Source organism: Eubalaena glacialis, chromosome 1, assembly GCF_028564815.1.
Source record: "Eubalaena glacialis isolate mEubGla1 chromosome 1, mEubGla1.1.hap2.+ XY, whole genome shotgun sequence".
NCBI lineage: Eukaryota > Metazoa > Chordata > Mammalia > Artiodactyla > Balaenidae > Eubalaena > Eubalaena glacialis.
Window position 1 is genome coordinate 147,479,030 of NC_083716.1, and position 12,027 is coordinate 147,491,056.

General features: G+C 38.1%; 1 protein-coding gene across 1 annotated transcript in view; it reads left to right on the forward strand.

Annotated features, from left to right (window-relative positions):
• THSD7B (thrombospondin type 1 domain containing 7B) overlaps nt 1-12,027 on the forward strand; it is a 787,061-nt gene that overhangs the window by 288,013 nt on the left and 487,021 nt on the right. The window lies entirely within an intron of this gene.

The following is a 12,027-nucleotide window of genomic DNA, read 5'->3' on the forward strand; positions in this document are numbered from 1 at the left end:
GATTAAAAGGATCATACACCATGATCAACTGGGATTTATCCCAGGAATGCAAGGATTCTTCGATATATGCAAATCAATCAATGTGATACACCATATTAACAAACTGAAGGATAAAAACCATATGATAATCTCAAAAGATGCAGAAAAATCTTTCAACAAAATTCAACACCCATTTATGATAAAAAACCCTCCAGAAAATAGGCATTGAGGGAGCCTACCTCAACATAATAAAGGCCATATATGACAAACACACATCCAACATCGTTCTCAATGGTGAAAACCTGAAACCATTTCCTCTAAGATGAGGAACAAGACAAGGTTGCCCACTCTTACCACTATTATTCAACATAGTTTTGGAAGTTTTAGCCACAGCAATGAGAGAAGAAAAAGAAACAAAAGGAATCCAAATCAGAAAAGAAGAAGTAAAACTGTCACTGTTTGCAGATGACATGATACTATACATAGAGAATCCTAAAGATGCTCCCAGAAAACTACTAGAGCTAATCAATGAATTTGGTAAAGTAGCAGGATACAAAATTAATGCACAGAAATCTCTTGCATTCCTATACACTAATGATGAAAGTTCTGAAACAGAAATTAAGGAAACACTCCCATTTACCATTGCAACAAAAAGAATAAAATACCTAGGAATAAACCTACCTAGGGAGACAAAAGACCTGTATGCAGAAAACTATAAGACACTGATGAAAGAAATTAAAGATGATACCAACAGATGGAGAGATATACCATGTTCTTGGATTAGAAGAATCAACATTGTGAAAATGACTCTACTACCCAAAGCAATCTACAGATTCAATGCAATCCCTATCAAACTAGCAATGGCATTTTTCCCAGAACTAGAACAAAACATTTCACAATTTGTATGGAAACACAAAAGACAAATAGCCCGAACAGCCAAAGCAATCTTGAGAAAGAAAAACGGAGCTGGAGGAATCAGACTCCCTGACTTCAGACTATACTACCAAGCTACAGTAATCAAGACAGTATGGTAGTGGCACAAAAACAGAAATATAGATCAATGGAACAGGATAGAAAGCCCAGAGATAAACCCACACACATAAGGTCACCTTATCTTTGATAAAGGAGGCAAGAATATACAAGGGGGAAAAGAGAGCCTCTTCACAAAGTGGTGCTGGGAAAACTGGACAGCTACATGTAAAGATGTATCCCTAACACCATACACAAAAATAAACTCAAAATGCATTAAAGACCTAAATGTAAGGCCAAACATTATAAAACTCTTAGAGGAAAACATAGGCAGAACACTCTATGACATAAATTACAGCAAGATCCTCTTTGACCCACCTCCTAGAGAAATGGAAATAAAAACAAAAATAAACAAATGGGACCTAATGAAACTTAATAGCTTTTGCACAGCAAGGGAAACCATAAACAAGACAAAAAGACAACCCTCAGAATGGGAGAAAATATTTGCAAATGAAGCAACTGACAAAGGATTAATCTCCAAAATTTATAAGCAGCTCATGGAGCTCAATATCAAAACAACAAACAACCCAATCCAAAAATGGGCAGAAGACCTAAATAGACATTTCTCCAAAGAAGATATACAGATTGCCAACAAACACATGAAAGGATGCTCAACATCACTAATCATTAGAGAAATGCAAATCAAATCTACAGTGAGGTATCACCTCACACCAGTCAGAATGGCCATGATCAAAAAATCTACAAACAATAAATGCTGGAGAGGGTGTGGAGAAAAGGGAACCCTCTTGCACTCTTGGTGGGAATGTAAATTGATACAGCCACTATGGAGAACATTATGGAGGTTCCTTAAAAAACTAAAACTAGAACTACCATACTACCCAACAATCCCACTACTGGGCATATACCCTGAGGAAACCATAACTCAAAAAGAGTCATGTACCACAATGTTCATTGCAGCACTATTTACAATAGCCAAGACATGGAAGCAACCTAAGTGTCCATCGACAGATGAATGGATAAAGAAGATGTGGCACATATATACAATGGAATATTACTCAGCCATAAAAAGAAACAAAATGAGTTATTTGTAGTGAGGTGGATGGACCTAGAGTCTGTCATACAGAGTGAAGTAAGTCAGAAGGAGAAAAACAAATACCATATGCTAACACATATATATGGAATCTAAAAAAAAAAGGTTCTGAAGAACGTAGGGGGTAGGACAGGAATAAAGATGCAGACGTAGAGAATGGACTTGAGGACATAGGGAGGGGGAAGGGTAAGCTGGGACGAAGTGAGAGACTGGCATTGACATATATACACTACCAAATGTAAAATAAATAGCTAGTGGGAAGCAGCCACATAGCACAGGGAGATCATCTTGGTGCTTTGTGTACACCTAGAGGGGTGGGATAGGGAGGGTGGGAGAGAGATGTAAGAGGGAGGAGATGTGGGGATATAGTATATGTATAGCTGATTCACTTTGTTATACCACAGAAACTAACACAACATTGTAAAGCAATTATACTCCAATAAAGATATTAATAAAAACCCCACAAAACTATTCAGTGGCCAAGAGACAGATACAATGGATAAAATAAAGAAATTTAAATAATCCAAAAAATATATATTTTAAAAAAAGAGAAGAAAAGAAGCCCTTGATGGGAGCCGTAATGAAAAAGAAAAAAAAAAAAAAAAAAAATATATATATATATACACACACACTCCAGAAAAGATGTTAAAAAAAAAAATCTGTAGGTCTGAACAGTTCTGTTTTCTTTGGTTTGCTGTTATATACACATCTGCATCTTCAAATGTACATTTTTAGTGGCATCTTGATTTCTCTTTTACTGATCCTTCAGTTTTTATTGATACTGTGTTCCTTAATGGCAGTGCTAAAAGGAAATATTCATTTTACTAAGAGAAATGAGATCCAAGGATATTCCACAAGTTAGGTTGTGTTTGCTAAGCACTAATCCCTCCAGTTATCCCGCACAAAAGAAGAGCACATGGCCAAGTGCTTGATGCTACAATACTGATGCTCTCAGCTTAATTCTACCTCCATTTGAAAACTCATATTTCAGAACTCCCCAGAGAGCTCACAGGCACACATGGGCACACCCAGGTTCACACACCCATGTCCCTTGGCTTTTCTCTTTATTCTGTCTCTTTTGTTCTAAGGTAGAAGAGGAGTATGTGTATTGTGTCTAGGACAGAAAGACTAAATTTAAGTCTTTTGTCAAACAATAGAAATCTGAATCTCAGTAGAATATGGGGGTCTATTGGAAAGCTCATGCTGCTCCTGTATTAGACATGTAACCAGAATTCCCCCCAAGCCTCTTTAGCTTATAGGTACAAATAATTTCCCATTAATTCTAACACTCACGATTTGTTGTCTTGTGGTCCACACGTGTATAACTGGACTATGCAAGTCTCTTGTAGTTGTATATGAGGCTCCCCAGGGTGACTTACCTATTATTAGAACCAGTCCTCTTATGTTTGATGTGTGTGTCTCTGTTTTATGGTCTCTGTCTAGAAGATCATTTGAGGCTGGACTTAGGCTCCCGCAGCCACTGTGGCCATGGCTGTCCCTGCTGGCACAACGTTACTGCATTGAGTGTTGCCTTCCTTTGCTTTCAAAGCTGGAGAACCCACACCAGGCCAAGTGGGCCCTATATTCATTGGGACACTTTTGGTTATAAATTCCAACTGGTATAAGCCAAAATAAGGGAACTTATTAGCTCATCTAGCTAAAAATAGAAGGGAAGGTAGGGTGGCATCCCAAAGTATCAAGAGGTCAGCAGAGCACAGTTTCATTCTTTATCTTCCTCTTTATAATCTTCTGTTTCTACAATCTTCTATTCTTTTCTCTTTCTATTTATAATCTATTTCTCCATCTCTTGCTTCTACTTTTATCTTTATTAGGTTCAGTTTAAGGCAGGTCCTCTCCATGGAGCAAAGACCAGCATTAATTTTCTTTCTTTTTTTTAACCACTAAACTTTTATTGTATATCCTTCTTGTTGGTAGATTTAGTTTTGGTTAACGTATGCCTTTTAGTGATTATTCGTGTCCTTGACAGATGGATAACAAGGCAACAACAAAATTCTGTAACTATTTGAGACACTCTGATTTGAAACATCTATTTCTTAGAATTTGTTAACAAAAATTCAAATATTAGATGTTGTTCTAAATCCCTTCAGTGATATAAATAATTGTCTTCTATTGCTTAAGAGGCAATATTACATTCGAACCTTCTTTTATGCAGTTTATGTTTGATTTAAAACAAAACAAAAAATTAGACAGCCCTATATCATCCTAATTATCTAAGCTCAATTCGTAAAATCAATTTATGATTTTACTGGGGCAGATTGTAAAAGTCTCTCAATTTCATGGAAACTTTCAGAGGTCAGTTAACATCAACGTGTTCTGCAGATCACAAATTAGAGAATAAAGATAAACATTTTGTTTCCTTGATTCTTAGATCCATTCTTTTCACACATTTTGGTTTCTAGATCTAATTGTGTCACAAAATCAATAAGCACATTTTATGTGGAGGTATTTTTTTTCTCTAGAACATTGTAATAAAATCAACATAACATCTTATAAAAGATATCTTATTTTTATGGTTAATTAATTTTTATCATCTTTATTGAGATATAACTGACATAACATTATGTAATTTTAAGGTTCACAACATGATGATTTGATATATAATCATATATATATATGATTACTGCAGTGAGGTTAGTTAACATATCCATCACCTCACAGAGTTACCATTTTTTTGTGGTAAGGACTTTTAATATTTTTCTCTCTCTGTACCCTTGTGTTCATTGCCACATTACTCACAATAGTCAACATGTGGAACCAGACAAAATGCCCAAAGACGGATTAATGGATAAAGAAAATGTTATATATATATGTATATATCTCACATATATATCATATTTATATCATATATATAGAAAGTATATATATATATGAATATTTTTCGGCCATAAATAAAGAAGGAAATCCTGCCATTTGTGACAATATTGAGGAAGCTTGAGGGCATTATACAAAGTGGAATAACTCAGACAGAGAGAGACAAATACTGTATAATCTCACTTTTATGTAGATTCTAAAAAACCCGAACTCATAGTAATAGAGAGTAGAATGGTGGTTGCCAGGGGCTAGGTGGTGGGAAAAATGGGGAGATGTTGATCAAAGTGTACAAACTTCCAGTTGCAAGATGAATAAGTTCTTAGGATCTAATGTACAGCATCTAATGTATAGCATGGTTAACAATACTGTGTTTATACTTAAAAGTTGCTAAGAGATTAAATCTTAAAAGTTCTCACCACACATACACACATAAGGTAATTTTTATTGTCGATGGTAAATAAAGTAGCAAGAAGTGCCTTCCTTAATAATTTCAGGAAGAGTCCTGGAATTGAATCTCACTGGCTGCTTTGTGTCATGGGTTCCTCTCTGACCCAAACGCTCTGATTGCGGGATGTGGGGCTGAACCAGCCAGGTTCTAGGCATGCGGCCACCACTGGAGGGACAACTCCATCCAAGCCTCACAAGCTGAGACTGGGGCAGGAGCAACTCCCTTAAGGAAATATGAGGTCCTCATCCTGCAAGAAGATAGAAGCAATGCAGGGGTCAAACGTAATAGATGTTTATTAAATGCTTTGTCCCCTTTGTTCTGGCCCATAGAGTCTCTGTAACAATTCAGAAAATGCTCCTTTTTCCCAGTTCTATGTTGTAGTTTTGGTCACTTGAGCCAAATTTTCACAAAACCCTTTGTGAAAAACTGCACTTTCAACTTTTATTTCTGTCTTCCTCTTCCACGTAACTCAGAACAGGTCCATGGAACTCATCTGGGAAACTCACAACATTCTGACCCTTTCATTCACCCCATTTTCCCAAGATGTTTTTATGCCAAACTACTTCATCATTGGCTTCTCTCCCCCTCTTGCATAAGTCAACTCTGACAAAGGCACCCTGGTGCATCGCTCATTAGACTTCACCTGTTGTGGGTTAAATTGTGTCCTCCAAAAAGATATGTTCAATACTAACCCCTTGGACATGTGAATATGCCCTTATTTGGAAATAGGGTTATTGCGAATGTAATCAGCTTGAGATGAGGTCGTATTGGATTGGGCTAGGCCCTATTCTAATGACTGATATCCTCATCCAAAGAGGAAAATCTGCACACAGAGCTACACACAGAGGAGAGTGCCTTATGAAGATACAAAGACACAGAAGACAAGGAGTAGACCATGTGAAGACAGAGACAGACATTAGAGTGAGGCTTCTATAGGCCAATAACTACTAGAAGCTAGGAGAGAGGCATGAAAACAGTCCTTCCCTAGAGCATTCAGAGGGAACATGGCTCTACTGACACCTTGATTTGGGGCTTCTAGCCTCCAGAATTATGAGGCAGATTTCTGTTGTTTTACGTTACTCAGTTTGTGGTACTTTGTTTTGGTCACCCAAGGAAACTAATATACCCCCCAACTTTGTATCAGCATTTAGTTTCAGCAAGGATCCCACACTTCCTAAAATGTCAAAACTAAAGTGTGGAGAAGTAAAGAAATTATCCTAAATCCCATAGTGATTTAATAATGGCCAGGCCAGCACTAAGAACTTGCGTTCCTGTCTTCTCAGTCCACTGTTCCTTCTAACACTGGCTTCCTTAATGATTTCCTCCATAAGTCTAAAGAATTTTGGATCAAGGCACAAGTCCAACACTGAGGTTAGCAGAGAAGCCCTCTGCCCATTGGCCAGTGGGAACCATTATCCATGAGAGCGAATCACTGAGCTGACGTAGGAGATATGGCGTGAGGCATGGGATTCACCTTAGCTCCAGTGCATCATCTTTGGAGAGAGAGCAAAAGTGGATTGCAGTTGTATGAGAAGGGGAGGGTATTCCAAGAACAGCTTGAGAGCACCAGGTATCTGGGATGTGTGTTTTTTGCCTTCAACAATAAATTTTTCAAAGAAAGGCTTAGCCTTTGGGGCTTGAAGGAAAGGGTAGAGACAGTAGAACTTCTTTATCTGAAAGTGGTAGTTTTACCAGCCACCTGCAGAGTTTAGGGGCATGTTGGGATTGATGAGAATTACTGAGGCTAAGTGACCTGCCCTAGGAACTAAGTAATCACAGACGGGACAGAGTATAATCTGCAGTGATTGTTATTCAGGTCTGGGAGTTTGCAGTTTTATAAATGTCTCCCTAGAGTAGAGAGAATTTTTATTTGTAAGGTCTTACTAAAACCTGCCAGGACCACCTGCCTATCATCCCTCTTGGGAAGAATAAAAAATAGAGTTCTCCCTCCAGGGAAATGATTCTGTGCCTACAAGGAGTCCAAGCGTGTTATGATGAGGCTAAGTCATCTTGTTATTTCCATTGACTCGTGAGCATGAGTTCCAGGATCCTCTCAATCTAGGTCTGTCCCATGGTCCTACCGTGGGTTCTGCCAGAGTCTCTGACTGGCACAAACTAAATGTAGTTGAGAATTCCACGGAGGCTGGAGTACACTGGTTAATGCATTAAACATCACACAACTCTGGGATATGACTGAACTGTTTAGTTTCATATTTGAATTGCCTACCCTAAAGAAATGCAGTGAACCTCCTAGCAGAAATCTAGGATAGTCATATTTTCCTAGATACTTTATACTCCTCTTTATGTATGGATGGTGGAGGATTTGAGGAGGAAAAACAAGCAAACCACCACGGCAAGAAATAAATGTGTAAAGTTGGAGGTAATTACTTTTTCGCCTCACTCGTCTTTTTCCCAGTCACGTGTTATTGCTTTGGTATGGTCCCTTTTGTTCACATTTTTAAAAATATAGTAGAAGAGGACGGGAAAGCATGAAATGTTTTATTATCTAATAGAAGAAATTAGTTACTGTAGAAATTATCTTCATGTGGCTGTTATTTTTAGGCAGACACCCTTCAATCAGGAATCATCTGAGGTTTGTGGCCATCAGCCATTCAAAGTACATTAGAAAATCCACCGTTGTACACAGCCTTTGCTCCTTCCATCAGGTCTGTGACAGGCAGACAAGGGGATGGGTGTTCGGCAGGTCGGTACTTGTCAAGTGAAGCTAGGACACCTTTCAGAGGAATTTAAATTAGATTAGGTTTTATCATTCATTGCTTTATCTTTGATACTCTCCCAGAGAGTTATAATTAGAGATATATGAAAGAGAAATAACCTGAAAAACTTGCTGATGGATGAACTCTACCCATAGGTATAGTGCATTTTAAAAAATTCTTTTTGATACATAGATTTATATGACATTCTTGTCCCTTTTCAGATATATTCTAAAAAGGCAACCTTGCCTACAGAAGTTGTTTTTAAGAGAAATTTGATGGAGGCTTCCCGATATGGCATTACAATAGGTAACTGCTTGTGTGTTAGGACTTCAGGGAATCCTACCCTCCCTCAGTATAGTATCCCTTACCCCTACCCCCATTATAGCACCTAAAGGTCTAAAAATCCCCATAGGAAAAGACATTGTGAAACTGAGAAGCCATGACCATCTATGAAGATAGTCTTTTATGCTCTGAAACAAATCAGTTTAGATGACACACTAAAGTAGGAAAATACTGACATGTTTTAGATCTTATATAACAAGGATGGGGAAATTTTCCATTTTCATCCATGCCTGCTAGAAAGATCCACCATGAATGAGAAGTCTATGAAATAATTTTGCTTTGTCACAGATCATATGTAAGACAGGTTTTTTTTCTTTTTCCTTTTTTCCATGCCTGTGTGCGCTGGGGCTGGTGGTGGGCTACGCCTCCTCCTCATCCTGAGCGTTGAGGGTTCTCATGCTCGTGATCTTCTGCTGCTTTTTTCTGTATTCATAAGAAGGTGTCAACTTAGAACAATACTCTAAGATGCTACCCTCGCAGGAATGGTTGTTGATTTCTAAAGAGCTAGAATCAAAGATTCAATCTGCTCAGGTTCTTTGACTCAGAGTTGTTAACCAGCGTCCAAGGCTGCAGAGGTGAGGAGCAAATGGAATGCTTCAAGAGGGAATAAGCTTCTGTTATCCTTGGTCAACCTGCTGGATGTTTCTTCAATCCTGTCCCAACGGAGTTAGTGTAGAGACAAGTGTTGGCATTGGTGGCTTTGTAGAAGCTCACGTGGACACTTTTGGGCCACTAGCATGTGAAGATATAGGTCCTTAGACCTGGATTGACCCTCCTGAGCCTCCTTTAATTTTTCTATGGCTTCAATTAAAAAACATTGACCTCTCTTCTGCCACTGGCACTTCTTTCCTTTTCTTTCCCCAACCCACGAATCATTCTTTTTTAATTATCCTCAGTAAAATATGCACTAAAATAGTAGAATATATACTAAATCCTTGGGTTCATAGAGAAAAACCGTGCAAATATAGTTTCACTAAAGGTGAACTGAATCTGTGGTCAGGAAGTGATTATTAGAACTCCTTCTTACTACTCAGTACCTAAAGTTCTGATATGTAATCTTCACAGCTTTATTTTAAGGAAATGATCCATTGTACCTGTCAGATTCACTGTTCTAAGTGGGGCTAGAACACGTCATACACAAGAGCTGAATTGAATTCTTTCTTGTGAAGAGGTAACAACTCAGGAAGACCTCAGCTGAATTTCATACATATCCATTTTTGTAATTGAAGTATAGTCGATTTACAATACTTTGTTTCGGGTGTACAGCACAATTATACGTATATATGTATATATGCATTTATATATATGTATGTATATGTATGCATATATGTATACATATGTATATATATGCATATATATGTGTATATGTGTGTGTGTGTATATATTCTTCAGATTCTGTTCCCTTATAGGTATTACAAAATATTGAGTATAGTTCCCTGTGCTATAGAGTAGGTCCTTGTTGGTTATCTATTTTATATATAGTAGTGTGTATATGTTAATACCAACCTCCTAATTTATCCCTCATACATATCCATTTAGTCAGTTATGTGCCTTAGGAGAAGTAATAAGTTATCATCTAGTCTTAGTTTTCACGTATGTAAAATAAGAATAGTAACTTATGAAATTGTTTAGGGGATTTATTAATTTGGAGTAATAGAAGTAAAGTGGCTATCACAGTCGTGGTATAGGGTAGATGCTTAGTTAATATATGTGCTTTTTGACTTGTTGGACTGTATGCTCTGGGAAGAATAGATTTATGTTTTCTGTTCCTCCTGTGGCTTCCCACAGTATATTATAGTGATCTACATATGGCAGTTAATGTTTACTGAATGGTACTATCTGATTAGTATGGAATTCAGTGAATGAAGGTAAATGGTTGGCTGGGCCCAGCCACTGTGGACTTGGCAGTTGCGTATCTCTCAGAACAGAAGTACCCAGAGGAAGCCTGATGTCTATTGCAGCCATGAACACCAATGTGTGATTAAAGTTAAGCGCTAACAAGAGAATCCAAGGTTTTTGTTTATGCTGAGCTTGTGCTTTGATGTGATCCTAGTTAGAGTCAGGACAAGGGCAGCACAAATGAGTGACTGAAAGAATTTATTGACTGAGGAGACGTAATCTACAGATTTATGGCGAGATAGATGCAACTTGATTTATAGAAGAAAACTGCACCTGCCCCTCACTGGTGTTAAGCTCTAGGTAATAGGATACCCAGTATCCCTCCGTAAAGACTGCTAAGTTTCTGAGCCGGTTGTCAAACATTGTAAATCATGGAGACCCATGCCGTGTCTTGCTCAAAGATATAAACTAAACAAGCACAAGCATAAGACAATAAATAAGCAGTATATGGACATTACATGTAAGCATAGAGGTCATCCAAGTTGTGTGGCAATGAGGGCTCAGAGGTCATTGTAGTTTGATGGCCATCAAGTGTAGTTTAGAGCTCTGTATGTTTCCTGCCACTCTTCTCAAGGTGGCCGGGGAAGGGAGCTGAACTTTCCTGCAGGTTTTATTTTGACTAATTAATGACATAGACTTGGAGGTATGAAGCGCAGCAGAAGCCATCTATTGTTTTAATTGCCTCTGACCTTAATATTTTCAATGCCATGAGGATATGTTCTCTGACTGGCCAAATGATGCCTTCCCACAGGTGGTCAATCCATAAAGTAAGAGTCTGTCTTTTAAAAGGAGCTCATGGGTTAACCCTGAACCAAAAAAACAAAAAACCCGATAAAGCCCTTACAACTTTGTATCTAAAATACTTGCCCAGCCCTGCAACATTCTAAGGGAGCTCGGCTCCATCTTGTGGCCTAAAACCACGTGTCCATTTGTTGCAACCTTCTTGGCTACTTAAGAGGAGCCAGTCTTTTACCAACTACACCTTGAGCCTTGTATTCTTTTTGTCTCACTACTATTTGTGGGGAAATAAGCATGGCCCTGGCAAACTGAGAGGGGTACACCTGGCTTTGTTACCTCTCATGCTCCCAAACTTATCTCTCTCCCCTCCTCTTGTGGGAAGAGTGGTGGCGTACCATAGTCTTCTGCTGTGAATTCAGTGTTCTCATGCTATCTTCTTAAAGTCTCTTATTTATTTATTTAGTTTTACCTGTCCCAAGGAATAAATGGTCATTTCTTAAGATGCTATTATGTAATAAGATTGGTTTCGTTAAAAAAAAAAAAAAAAGGAATTAAAGGAATTAAATCCGTTGACTGAATTTGGAGAATTAAAGGATGGACGGTAAAATATGAGACCCATGGAAGGTAGGCCTAGTTTTTAGAAGTGATATGTCCTGAGGGCCAGAGATGGAGAACTCACAAACAAAGGGTTGCATCTCGTTCTCAGTCACTTTTTAAAGCTTACGTGGCTTTTTAAAATGTAAATTAATTCCCATCATTTAAAAATAGAGAGATGTCATATAAAAAACAAACATAACTTGGATTTCTGGCTTCTTAGTCAAAATTGGAAGATTTGACAACATAGGGTTCACATTTCCTTGTGGTAACAGTTAATGGAAACTGAATAATAGTCAAACACTTTAAAGCAAGCACACATCTTCTGTTTTACCACAGACTGCACCACTCCCTACAGTCTTGTGGTCGACCCATATCCCTCAATTTGTACCTGCTTG